This window comes from Drosophila tropicalis, unplaced genomic scaffold, assembly GCF_018151085.1.
Source record: "Drosophila tropicalis isolate 14030-0801.00 unplaced genomic scaffold, ASM1815108v1 contig_593, whole genome shotgun sequence".
NCBI lineage: Eukaryota > Metazoa > Arthropoda > Insecta > Diptera > Drosophilidae > Drosophila > Drosophila tropicalis.
In genome coordinates this window covers 21,554,452-21,567,574 of record NW_027173070.1, presented here as the reverse complement: position 1 = coordinate 21,567,574, position 13,123 = coordinate 21,554,452, and the positions used below count along the sequence as shown (strand labels likewise).

Below are 13,123 nucleotides of genomic sequence, written 5' to 3'. Positions count from 1 at the left end.
GATTTAGTTGTTCAAACAGACAGACAGACGGACGGACCTGATTAGATCGACGCGGCTGTTGACGCTTATCAAGAATTTACATATTTACTATATGGATTCGGACACGCTTCCTACTTTCTTCCTTCCGAGTTTAGTTTATCATTTCATCAAATTACAACTTTAGTTTGTTTAACAATGCAAAACATTTGCCATAGTCTGCTGATAAATCAACTATATTAAACTTATAAAGATTCAGAAGATAGTACTCTATTACAGATGTTGTCTGATATCAGTTTCGGCATGATCCACCAAAGGTCCCACGATTTAATCGTTCAAAGTGCTTTACTCATGGTAGTTTTTTCTGGAAATCTCATGTTTTTGTTTCTATTATGAATATGTACATATGTATGTATGTTTATAGACGTATGTATGTACATATGTATTTGAGTAATTAGTATGAATCAATACATGGTCATTCACATTTATTTGCTTATGACCATTATTATTACTCAAATAAGTATCGATTGATAAATGGACAGCATAACGGCGAAGAAAATGATTTTCACGATGAGATATTCTCTGCGTTGCTCAGTGTCTCTTGCCTCTTATCTACTCATTAGTTGTATCGCACATAAATATACGTTCATATGTGAATGTATGTAAGTACATACATCTGAACATATATCTCAAGTAAAACTAATGAGCAAAGCAGTGCCACGCCCACGCATAGATAGACACAGAGAGATAGATGCAGCTAGCTTAGCCTTTGGTTGAGCCATGCAAATTACAACAATTTCCGCAAAACTCACACACAGACACACACATATGGCACAGAAATAGATACAAAATATATATAACTACAAACACACATGCATTATATATCTGTATATGGTTAAGTGTGTATCTGCAGCGCCAAATGTCTAATGTATCTCACACTGAGAGGCTGCCAGAGGCAGGAGACAGCGAGACCAAGAAAGGTAGGGGAGGTAGGGAGAAGGAGGCAATGGCAAGTTTTGCAGTTTCAGTGAGTTTGGCTGAGTTTGAGTTTGCGTTTTGCTTGGTGACAACCTCGTTGTTGTCATCGTTGTCATAGTCATCGCAGTAGTTGTTGTTGTTGTTGCTGCTGCTGCTGTTGTTGTCGTCTCAGCATTTGTATAATTTGCACAATAGTAAAGAAAATGCTCGCTGCGCAGATACAGATACAAATACAACGGGGCACACACACAACAACAACAACCAATGCAGATATCTATCTATGTATGTATGTATGTATGTATGTGCGACTCAGGCAGGCGGCAGGCCAAGAGAAGCGCAAAAGCGACATTGCAAAGTTTTCGCTGCACACATACTCTAAGGCTGCAGAAGGAGGCAAAAACCAGTGGTAAAACGAAGAGGAAGGTGGCCACGCAAGGGTAGGGCCAGGGTTCTGAAACGAGATGAGGTGAGGTGAGCCAACCAACAACTGAGGCATCCGTGTTGCTTCCTCTTGCATGGCCTCGCGATTCAAATATATATGTATATACATTCATAGGTATACACTGATCAACAAAAGGAAGTATATCAAATTTGATTGACAAGTGGACAGTTCCAAATATTGGCGAACCTTTAAAATAGCTTTTAGCATTTTTACCTAAGCAGGTTTCTTTTTTTAAGTGATTAACTGATATACCGATACGAAGAAATAGATATTCTAGAGAAATAAATGCCCAATATCCAATAAATTAAAATATCCCTGAGAAGCACTCAACAAATTTTCCAGCTCCTCTCTTTTGGACACCATATTTCCTTAGATTTTGTGATTAGCAAGTAAAATAGGGGAAATACTGTTTTTTGGAGGTGAAAGTGTCTGAGGGGTCTATTTATTAATAATTTGTTCATCATTTTCGCTTGTCTATGCGCTTAACTTGTAAATCTTCAATGTAAATCCTTACACTGACAAAGTTTCCCCCTAGAAAATTAGCCAATTTCTTTCTAAGTCTTACTTTTTCTTTGGTTTCATCGCTTCCCTTATGCATATTGCCCGTTCTTAGCGATGACATTAAAAATTCAATTGAATTTTCAAGTGTTTTTCCACTTTGATTTTGTTGCAGAGTGTTTTTGGGTGCACTTACTGGGTACACACACAACACACAAATACATATGTACATGCAGGGACAAGTAACTCACACACTCTGATATCCACACACATCCAGCTTATAATTCTCATTGGATAACTGCCGCCCAAAAAGCGATTTCCTGGCTACGGCTGCGACTCGTGTTTGCCGTCTCCCAACAATCTCTGTGCCCTTTCTCCTGTTCTTGCCACACATACATACGTACATACATACAACCACGAAAATGCCGCCACTTGCGCGCCCTGGCAATAAGCAGGATTCAATAGACGACGACAGCGAAGAGGAGGACTGCTACCTTGCCCACCCAACAGTCAATGGGCAAGATATACACACACTCACATGGACAACCTTCACATAATGAAGTAGAGCAGCGGCAGCAGCTCCAACAACAACAACAACACACAAAATGCTTTACAATGTGCTTCGGGGTTGGTCTGAACTGAACCCAACAACTTTAGCTTGCCTCAGACACAGTCTCAGCCTCAGCCTGGTCCCTGGGTCGTCGTCGTAGTTGGCGTCGTCGTCAAAGAAGAAGTCGTCCTCGTTCTCGTCGTCGTCCACTAACAACAAAAAAAAAAATGCCACAATCGAAGCCAAGCAACAAACAAAAGTTCACTTTTAGCTTCATTTTGGTTTGCTTCAATGCAGCAAAGAGACAAAAAGAGATAATGGACAAGCCTAGAGAAGTCCAGGAGTAGAAAAAGGCATATTTTCGAAAAACTGCTGTTCCTTCATTGAGTAATTAATGATTATTTGCCTAAACTAAAATAATGATAAGGAGCAAATTGTATTGACAAAACATTCGGGCTATCTTCTCTTTTGACTTTTCTTATATTTTCCTGTTTTGTTTTTAACCCAATCTTAACAAAACATTTGTATTAATTAAAAGCTGAGACTTTACTACTTGGCCTATACATACATATGTTTTTTTTTTTTTGTATGTATGTATGTGTATGTACATATTCAAGAAAAAATATGTAGGATAAATAAAACAATTTCTTGCTTTGCTCTGTTGGAGTTTTATTTATATTGATTGACATTTCGAGATCATTAAGTATTTTCCGAATTTGGTAGAGTTTCTTTAACTTTTTGACTAATCGGTATGTTTATATGTAGGTTCATACATACATACATAGAACGTTTAAAGCTTAAACTATGAAATAACTTTAATATTAAGTTTCACCTTAGTAGCTCCTAAATTATGGGTATTCTGACTTTGATTCTGTATCAGAAATAATTTTTTCTACATTTTTCATGCTTTTTTTTTGTTTAAAAGTTTCTAAGCCGAAAATATTAAATTTTTGATCAAGCGGAGAAACAAAAAACAAAACAAACCCAATATCCTATAATGTTATAAATCGAATGAATACTACTTAAAACTAAATAACAAAAAATGTAAGCATAGACAATTTCAATCAACTTGCAGCTAATGGAAAATCATTGCAAAATCTTTACTGTATGTATGTATGTATGTATGTAAATGCATTTGGATGTCGATATGTATGAATAAATGTACAGATATATCCATACATACATATAGACAGAGACCCGCTTAGCTTAACAAACAAATGCAAAACCAAACACGAACAACAGCAACAAAATGCAATGAAAAACCAATGAAAAATTGTTTACACTAGCAAAAAGGCGACACACTCGGAATGGTTATCACTAAAGAAGGGTGGTGAGGGTGCTAGATAGAGACAGGGATACAGAGAGAGAGAGAGAGAAAGAACACAAGCAAAAAGCGAGAAAGAGGACGCAGGGCGGAGGCAACTCTCTCATCTTTAACATTTCAATTTTCGATAGTGTTGCTCTAGCTCCATTTCTCTTTCCCTTCTGTTTTTACGCTTCTTTTGCCTCTGCCCCACTCCTTACTAACGGCATAAATTCAATTACTGCCAATATTTTCAAAACCAGCAACAGCAGCAACAAAAACAACAACACAGCAGCAGCAGTAACAAAATGCAATTTTCCCGTTATACCCCAGAGAGCAAGCGAGAGAGGAAAAGGGTATGTCTGTGTGTGCGTGTGTGTGTGTGCAAGAGCCCTTGGCTAGTGCAATTTTTTGCACTTTTAGCTAGGGCCAAAAACAAATAAAATGAAATGAAATGAAATGCCAACTGCCCATACCTACTACTCTCTCTCTCTCTCTCTATCTATCGTTACCCCCTTAACCAATTAGTGTGGCTTGTGTCTGTATGTGTACGTGTGTGCGTAGGGGAGGGGTCAACCAAGTGACATCACATCAGTCATTCCAAATTCGATATTTGTTTAAATGTTGTTCGCCTCTCGTTTTTTGCTGTTGCTGCTGCTGTTACTGCTTCTGCTGGGTACCAAAGTTCACTTATCGCTCTGCTTGGTTGTCCCTCCTGCGTTCCATTTCATTGTTGCCGCCGTCGCGCATCTCCTCAAGGTGCAACTCTTCGAGAATTCTTTGACTCGGCATGAAACAAATGGCAAATGGTTTGCCTGGCTCTCTTTTTTCACTCCATTCCAAACATACACACACACACACACACACACACACACATACAAAGAGATACAGACACATATGAGAATGGGACACCAACCTGCTGGGTGCCAGTTTGGGTTCGGGACCAAACTGAGGATGGGCAGGCCAGGCGGCAATGTGTGTTGTAGCAGCATTTGTCGCCATTTATTTACACGATTAGAAATCGATTTTATGCGTTTCGATAATATTTCCACCCACACATATACATGCAAAGGTACATACATACATACATACATATAAAATGGCAAAGAAATACATATACAAATACATACTAAAAAGAGCTGGAGAACGGTTGAGTTGTTGTGAATGTTGAGTGTGATATATGTATGTATGCTGTTATAATGATTTATATAAGTTAAACTTATGGCCACATAAAGAGTCGAGCAAATGCGGATATATGGGGGATGTGGGGAGTGAGTGGTGTGAGTTGGGGTGGGGTTTTTTTTCCTGCAAGTTTGGAATTTCAACGGGGATGGTTAGCAACTTTCAATTGAAATCGATTTGTGTCTGTGTGTTATGAGAATGAAATCTCATCAAACTTTCGTGTCTTCTTGAGTGACTTTAAAGGTTAGCCATTAGGCATTACGCTTTGACCGAGTGGTCAAATATCGTTTAAGGATTTTTACTAGTAAGCGAATATTTTAGTACCTAGCATCTCCGACCATATTAAGTATATATTTTCTTGATCAGCACGATGAGACGAGCTTAAATAGCCATGTCCGTCCATCTGGATCAGCGTAAACTCCTCCTAGACGGTAATAGCTACTGAGCTGAAATTGCAATGCAAATGAATGTAGGCTTGTATATACATACATACTGCACAGGTTGTACATATATCTCGGATTCAGCCAGATCGGACCACTATACCACTATAACTTCGTTATTTTCTGAGCTATTGCTGTGATATTTAATATTGGTTAGTTTATTTATTAAACAAATAAACGACTTTGCCTAATTGGATCAAGATCGGATGGCTATATCATACAGCTCCCATTGGAGCGATGGGTGGAAAACAGTGACTTTTATGAATTATGTCGTTACATTTGACGCAACTGTCATAAAAATTTATATAGGAACGATCCACTAGACTTTTTAGAAAAAGCGATTTCTTCTTTGACGGCTATAGGTAAGGAAAGATTAACAAAATAAACTTACAAGGGTATACAAACTTCGGTTAACAAATATAAACCGGTAAATACAAATAAATACATATAACCATCCAAATCTTTATGAGTTTATCGTTATAACCGGCAGCTCCTGTATTCGCATTCCTGTTACATTCAGTTTTGCAAACATTACAAAAACATTTTCTTTTTCATGGCTTTATTCAGTTGTATAAGTTTACCAAGTTCTTAAGAAATTTTCTTGGAAAAAATCTAATTGATAAGATAGAATTGCAAAAAGTAACGTTTAGATAGATATAGTAGAGTACAGTAAAAAACGCTTTTAAACGTCCGTTGCAGTTGCCCAATTTTTGTTTTTGAAACATGGATTGATAAATGAAGAACTCTGCGAAAAGTGCATTCAAATGAGTGTTCACTGTTGACTATTTAACAAGCATTGAGAACTTAAACTACCGTTCCAAAGAAAGCCAATAATTTCCAAGAAGCAAATATTCTATATTTATTTGATAACGATTTTTATTTTATTCCATTCAGTTCCCACACTGGCTTAATCACCATCTTTATATGAAACTCATCATTAATCATCGTGGAATTAAAGCCTAGGCTAATTAGCCAAACTTAATATTTGAACAACAATCAAAAATTTAAAGAGCTTAAATAACTAAGCAAAGTACATAAACACACACACACAGACACGCACACACACACAATAAACATACAGCAGACAAATAAAATAAACATAAAAGCAATTGATTAACAACTAAAAGTTCAACAACAGCAATTAACATTTGAAAAAAAAAAAAACAACAAAAATTCAACACTAAAGGACGCCAAGATAAAGACAGAGAGATAGAGAGAGAGCGCGAGCGACAGAAAAGGTAAGACGCGGAGAGTGGGAGAAAAGAAACAAAAATTGTGCTCAGTCATTTTCGCCGCAGAAGTTGAGGTGCAAAAGAAACCAAAAAAAAAAAAAAACGAAATAAAAAAAAGAAAAGGAAAAACCGTATAAAACACAAGCCGAAAACTCAATCCACTTGTATCTCTGTGTGAGTGTGTGTGTGTGTGTGCTCAGGTCTCGGTCTCGGGTCTGTGACTCTAGTGCACAAACTAGCTCCACCACGTTGCCACCCCTCCCACTTCAACCAACTCATCCCCCACAACAACAACACTAACCAAACTCCATTCGTGCGCAAATCTGAAATAAAAGCGCGCAGAACTCCAACAGTGGGACTGATGGATTGTATTTGTATTTGTATGAACCCCAATCCACACGCACACACACACACACACACGAATCAGGCAAGGGAAACGAAGCAAAACAAAAAAAAACACACACACACAGAGGAATCAGTTTGTCTCTGCCGACGCCGGCGACGCTGTTGCTGGCTGCTGTTGTTGTTTTCTATGTTCTGCTTGTGTCGTGTGCCACTGTCACACACTCACTCACACATACACACCTTCAACTTGGAATGGCCTGAACTCTAGGTTTTTGGGTGTTTTTTTTTTTGGTTTTCCTTTTGTTTACAGGGTCGGGGTTGGTGTTACGATTCGGAATTGAAACTGAAGAACAGAAATAATAATCAAACAGGAGCGGTTCAAATATTGTCGGTGTAACCTGCTTAATATGACAATTTTAATCAGATTGACATTCAGATATGTAGTTTAATTAACATTTAATCCTTCACTGTTATATTTTGCGTTTTTAAATTGTTGTTGTTCTTGCCGCTTTTGCCGGTCATAAAATAAACTCAAACACACACACACACACACCCACACATACATAATGGAGAGGGTAACAACAATTCCTGATGCTTACCTGTATCATGTGCCGTTATCGTCTTAATTTCTTGTTCCGTTTTATTTTGTTTTTACTACAAATTATTTAATTTTTGCCATTTGGCCAGTAATATTTTGCCCACACACACAGACACACACAAGTGCCAAGACACACACAAACACATTAAAAATTTTCCTTTTCCCCGTTTAGCCGTGGGCGTTTTTCTTTTCCTTCTTTCTTATTTTTTTTTTGGTATTTTACTTTTAATTTTTTGCTTTTTCTTTCGTTTGCAATTTTCACACGCTTTTTGTCACTGCACACGCGCAATTTACAGCGCGTTTACAACAAAAAGTGAGCGGTGTTTTTGTTGTACGATTTTATTTTCGTTTCTAATCAACTAATATCAATTAATTGTTGATTATAAATCAATTAATTTATGGGTAATAAAACTATCAAGAGCCGAAAATCGGCCCACTCCGAATTGTTCAATTTGTTTTTTTGTAATCGATTTTATTGTGCTTTTTGTTCACTTTAAATATTTTTCAAAATTCGAAAATTTGAAAATAACGTCCGCACGCACGTCCGCTCACGTCGAAAACAAAAACACACAACAAAAACAACTTCAGAATCAATATAAATGAATTGAAAGTTAATATATGTATGTATATTTTTTCTTTATTCTTTTTTTCCGCTGGCTGGTTTTATTTTGTTTTGCTTATTATTATTATTACCGTTTCTCACTAAATTCACTCGATTTGTTTTGTTATTGTTGTTGTTGCCCGCCTGATTGCTGAAAATGTACTGAGACTGAGACATGAAAATGTGAGACTCCGAAATATGGCCAGAGTCTGCTGGCCAGACCAGACCACGGCGAAAGCGAATTGCTATTGGAACAGTGGGCACTCCCTATGTGGTTCGATTCTGAAAACACGAAACACGTTCAAATACCAAACGAGCTACTCGCAAACCATTGAAATTATTATTAATAGATAAGGCAAATACAATGATATTATTTACTTACACTACAACTTCGGGATGTAGGAATTGAAACTCCTCGGTTTTAACATATGGCGGATTCGATATAATTAAATCATATTTTTTATCGTTAAGTTCCTCAGGCATATACTTGTCCTCCTCTATGGTGTGGTTATGTACCTTGAAACGTTCTTGTAGCCCAAGCAATTTTGCATTTTTCCAGGCCAGAGCAGTAGCCGCTTTGCTTCTTCCAATGGCAGTGGCGTCCACAAAGGTTAACCTATGTATGTAGTATAGACAACGACATTACTTGCTTATCATTTTTATAATTTTCTATAACTAATCTGACAAACTTCAGGGCGAGGTATAAACACAGTCTTCAATGTGATATCCATGAAATCCCATTCCCCAATAATGTGCTGTGGCATGCGGCATGCGGGCACATCGGGCTTCCAAGGACCTCTTAAAGTCCGACAACTGAGATGAATTAAACTCGACATCAGGGACAGTATTCTAGAAGCAATAGATAAAAAACAATTAGAATGCATTTTGTTCCTGCCATTGTTGAGTTTGGAAAATTATGAATTTCTTCTTCAAGACATGCGAATTGGTGCATATTGATGCATTTCTAATTAAAATCGGTGTCTTCAACGCCAGCATCTTTTAATTTCTCTCTCCAACCTTTCAAAGCTTTTGTCACCGGTAAATTTCCGCTGGCGCCAGTGGTATAATTTCTTTTAAGGTCCAAATTAAACATAAATTTAGCTTATTTACATTGCACTTTTCTCAGATGATGTCAACCGATTAATCAATATCTTTATCGATCATCGATAAATTCTACAAAACTTGAATCGAGTACGAAGTTCTTGTTTTTAAGTTATTCGATAAGTTTTGTATTATGGTTATAACTTTTCCCCGATTAGAACTACATATGTGTTTTTGTTATTTAATGATGGACCTAAATCCTTTTACATAGAATGATCAACCAGATAAGCAGATTGCATGGAGTTTGTGGAGCTGCGCAAGGTCTTACTTGCCCATTAGAGTGAGGGTTTTGCCCAGCATTATGGTGAACACTCAGCTGGGACGGCAAGTGGACGATATGCTTAACAAGGAGCGCAAGGAAAAGGATCAAGAATATAATCTAAATGACAGTCTACCACCAGCTTTGCAACGACAACAGGAGAACATTTGCTTAATCTTTGAGAGTCTACTCAGCAAGGTATGCAACGGATCGAGCACGGAAAGTGCAAGCAAAGATCACATCGAATTTTAACCTATGTAGTCTAATGCCAGCCCACAGCTACTTCAAGCGATTGCTCCTGTATGCATCACGTGCAAAAGACCCAAAAGATACCCAATTATATGTATGAGGAGCATTCCGAGCGACAGTTACCACCGTTTAAAAATCAAACAACAGAGCTCGCCCAGAGACTGGCAACGCAAGGATATAAACTACGTGTAGAGGAGTTGTCCTGTCAGTAGGATTACGAAAAAGTGGGCATATTTCAAATCCTGCTTAATAAACGACGCAAACAAAAAGAATGTCGATCCAATGGAAGAAGCGACCAGCCTTTATATTTCGTCAGCCCAGATTGCTCTTAGCCAGCAGACATATAAAAGCAAATTCCAAGCCCCACGTCCAGCAGGCAGAGGTTAGAGCCGTAGAATGCTTAAATAGCAAATACATTTGGGAGGCATGATGGACAGGGTAAGAAATTCTGCCATATGCATATGATATTTTCTGTTTCTATTGACATTGATCCTACATTGTAGCCTGTGAACGTAAACGTCAAGGAGGGGTAAAGGCAGAAGCTTTCTAAAAACAAACATCTGCAAGATGAGAGCCCCGAAAATTCCTCAGCTGTTGAACGTGAAAAATTTCGTGTGGTTTTGGATGATATGCGAAAAGATTATGGCCAGCCATCGGCGGAGATATTGGCGGATATATTAATCCGTGGCGCCGGTAACCAGACACAGACGATGAGCTAAACACCCACAATCTACGACGGATTACGACGACGAGCAACACTCAATTTTGACGGCGTAAGCGAATTTCTTCTGGGAACTATGTAGTTCGATTCTGAAATATTTTTGAAAATTGTTAGAAAGAAAAATATGACACATTTCGAACAAAATTGTGATATTTTATTAATTATATGTGAGTGTTATTACATTAATTGTTACAAATTGTATTACAGTATAGTTTTTATGTATAATTAAGCTTAACTTAAAGATAAAACTTATAAATAACTGAAAATAAAGCGAAAAAGAGAATGTTAAATTTGAATTATGTATATAGTATTCAAATTACTTTCCTTTTGGAGCAGGATGATGCTATCCCAACCTCAGTTCATCTGAAATTAAAGAAAATTAAATTTAGATCATAAATCAAAAATAAATTATAAACACAGATACTTCCTTTTTTCGCGAACAAGCAAAGGGACAATGCGAAAAAAAAACTGAAAATAAAGAAAAAAAGAAATTAGGACGACAAATTGTATTGTTGTAATCCAAAATACTTCCCTTTTCCGGCAAAAAACGTCAAGGCGGGACCTTTGATGCACCTCCTCCTTCTCTGTACCAGGAATAAATTTAATTTGGCGTCTGTTTGGCTGTTTTGGAAACCATAAATTTGACAATTTTCCAAAGTTTTCTTTTCATTTCTTTTCGGCCAATTTTTTTAGACCAACATATGTTCTACAGATGCGCGCATTATGACAGGTGACACGGCCGTTACGAAATAGAATTTCAAAATCTGGAACCTTTTTTTGCGAGAAATGATATTAAATTGTTTAAAAAACGTCCAAAATTTTCATAAAATGAAATCTTTTTACTTTGACTATATGCAACACTTTAGCAGAATGCAAAAAAATGCATGAACAATTAATTTTATAACAAATTGTTAAAATACTAATTTGAACTTTATTAATCTTTATAAAATTTACTTCGATCTTTGAACAATTTAGTTTAATTAATTTTGTCGAAATGTCATTTGTAAGTTGAATGATTGTCTCAAAAAGTATTCATATCATACATACAAATGAATAAATAAATATTAACAAATTTCAAAATGATGCGTTTTACTAAAAAGTTTTAGAAGTATTGTTTTAAAAAATGAGTATGTTTGACAGCCACTGCAAGGGCTTTTCCTAAAAAGTTTGACAGCCACTGCAAAGTAAAAAAGGTTGGAATCGAGCAAAGGAGTCAGACCCAACCACGCTGTCTAGCAAAAGAGTCAAACCCAACCACGCTGTCGAGCAAAGGAGTCAAACCCAACCACGCAAAGACAAACAAAAACAATGAAAGACAAACAAAAACAATAGTCGAACAAACGAGTCGAACAAAAGAGTCGAACTCGAACAATTGATGCCAACGGCGAACAATTGATGCCAACCAAAAAACAACAACAAAAAACCATAACAAAAAAATCGGCGCAAAAACATTTGCCTATTCGCCGTAACTTTTTGGCCTTTCGCCGTAACTCGCCGGTTCTCTTTAATTCAATTTAATTCGCTCGGCGCGCTGTGGGCTGTTTTGTAAAAAACCTGAACAAATTTTTATACCCTTGCAAAAAGGGTATATTAATTTTGGTCAGAAGTGTGCAACGCATAGAACGAAGCATCTCCGACCATACAAAGTATATATATTCTTGATCAGCACGACGAGACGAGTTCAACTAGCCATGTCCGTCCGTCCGTCTGGATCAACGCAAACTCCTCCTAGACCGTAAGAGCTACAGAGCTGAAATTTTGCACGTAGGCTTGTATATACTGCAGGCGTTGTATATCTCGGATTCAGCCGGATCGGACCACTATATCATATAGCTCCCATACAAACCCTAAAGTCACGAACAGTGACTTTTCTCAATACCTTCGTTATTTTCTGAGCTATTGTCGTGAAACTTAATATTAGAGAGTTTACTACGCCTATAAGGGACTATGCCAAATTTGATCAAGATGGGATGACTATATCATATAGCTCCCATAGGAACGATCGGTGGAAAACAGTGACTTTGATCAAAATCTTCGTTATTTCCTATGATTGTAGGCCTTTCTTTCTCAAGCTTAAGCCTTTTTAGATAAAACGTTCTTCCACATTGATTGCAAGGGTATACAAACTTTGACGCGGTCGAAGTTAGCCCCGGCCCTCTGGTGTTTTTAAATCTATTTGTTTTTCTACTTAAAGTGCTAATTTTTAATTAGGGAATACCATACGCAATATACATATGTAATTTGCCTTTCCAACTCTCTATTGCCGACTATTTTACCCACAATAAAACCAGATCATATATGATATAGTAACCCGATCTGGGTCAGATTTGGCAACTCACCAATATTAAACAATGTTCGTGAACTTTGCCGTTTGAATGGAAGCTATATGATAAAGGGGCCGATCCGGCTGAATCTGAGATATACAAACTGTGCGGTATATATGTACAAGCCTACATGTAAAATTTTTAACGGTCTAGGAGCAATTTGCATTGATTTAGACGGACGGACGGACATGGCTATTTGAACTCCAAGAACAATGCAATTTCGACCATATATTCATGATCATAATGTCCGTTCTTCTGTCTATTCGGGTCAACGTCAACGAGAAAAAATATATAGTCTTTACTTCAAAAACTTCCCCAAAAAAA

General features: G+C 37.2%; 1 protein-coding gene and 1 long non-coding RNA gene across 7 annotated transcripts in view; one reads left to right on the top strand and one right to left on the bottom strand.

Annotated features, from left to right (window-relative positions):
- The window catches only part of tou (toutatis), a 52,192-nt gene extending 42,911 nt beyond the window's left edge, over window positions 1-9,281 (bottom strand). For 4 of the 5 annotated variants that reach the window (XM_068290187.1, XM_068290186.1, XM_068290183.1 and 1 more), the window contains exons 1-4: window positions 9,163-9,281; window positions 8,835-8,994; window positions 8,528-8,761; window positions 7,546-8,462 (exon numbers count right to left, since the gene is read on the bottom strand). The gene's annotated coding sequence lies outside the window, so the exon portion shown is untranslated. Of the gene's footprint in view, window positions 1-7,545; window positions 8,463-8,527; window positions 8,762-8,830; window positions 8,995-9,162 lie in introns of all 5 variants that reach the window. The other variant, XM_068290181.1, reaches the window with a different exon arrangement.
- Window positions 6,593-10,755, top strand: LOC137576854 (uncharacterized). Of its 2 annotated transcripts, XR_011032325.1 has the most exons (4): window positions 6,593-6,607; window positions 9,458-9,703; window positions 9,778-10,192; window positions 10,258-10,755. It is a non-coding gene; the product is annotated as an uncharacterized lncRNA (long non-coding RNA). The 2 variants fall into 2 exon arrangements; XR_011032324.1 differs by lacking the exon at window positions 6,593-6,607 and having other exon boundaries at window positions 9,376-9,703.
- Window positions 10,756-13,123: the final 2,368 nt, after the last annotated feature.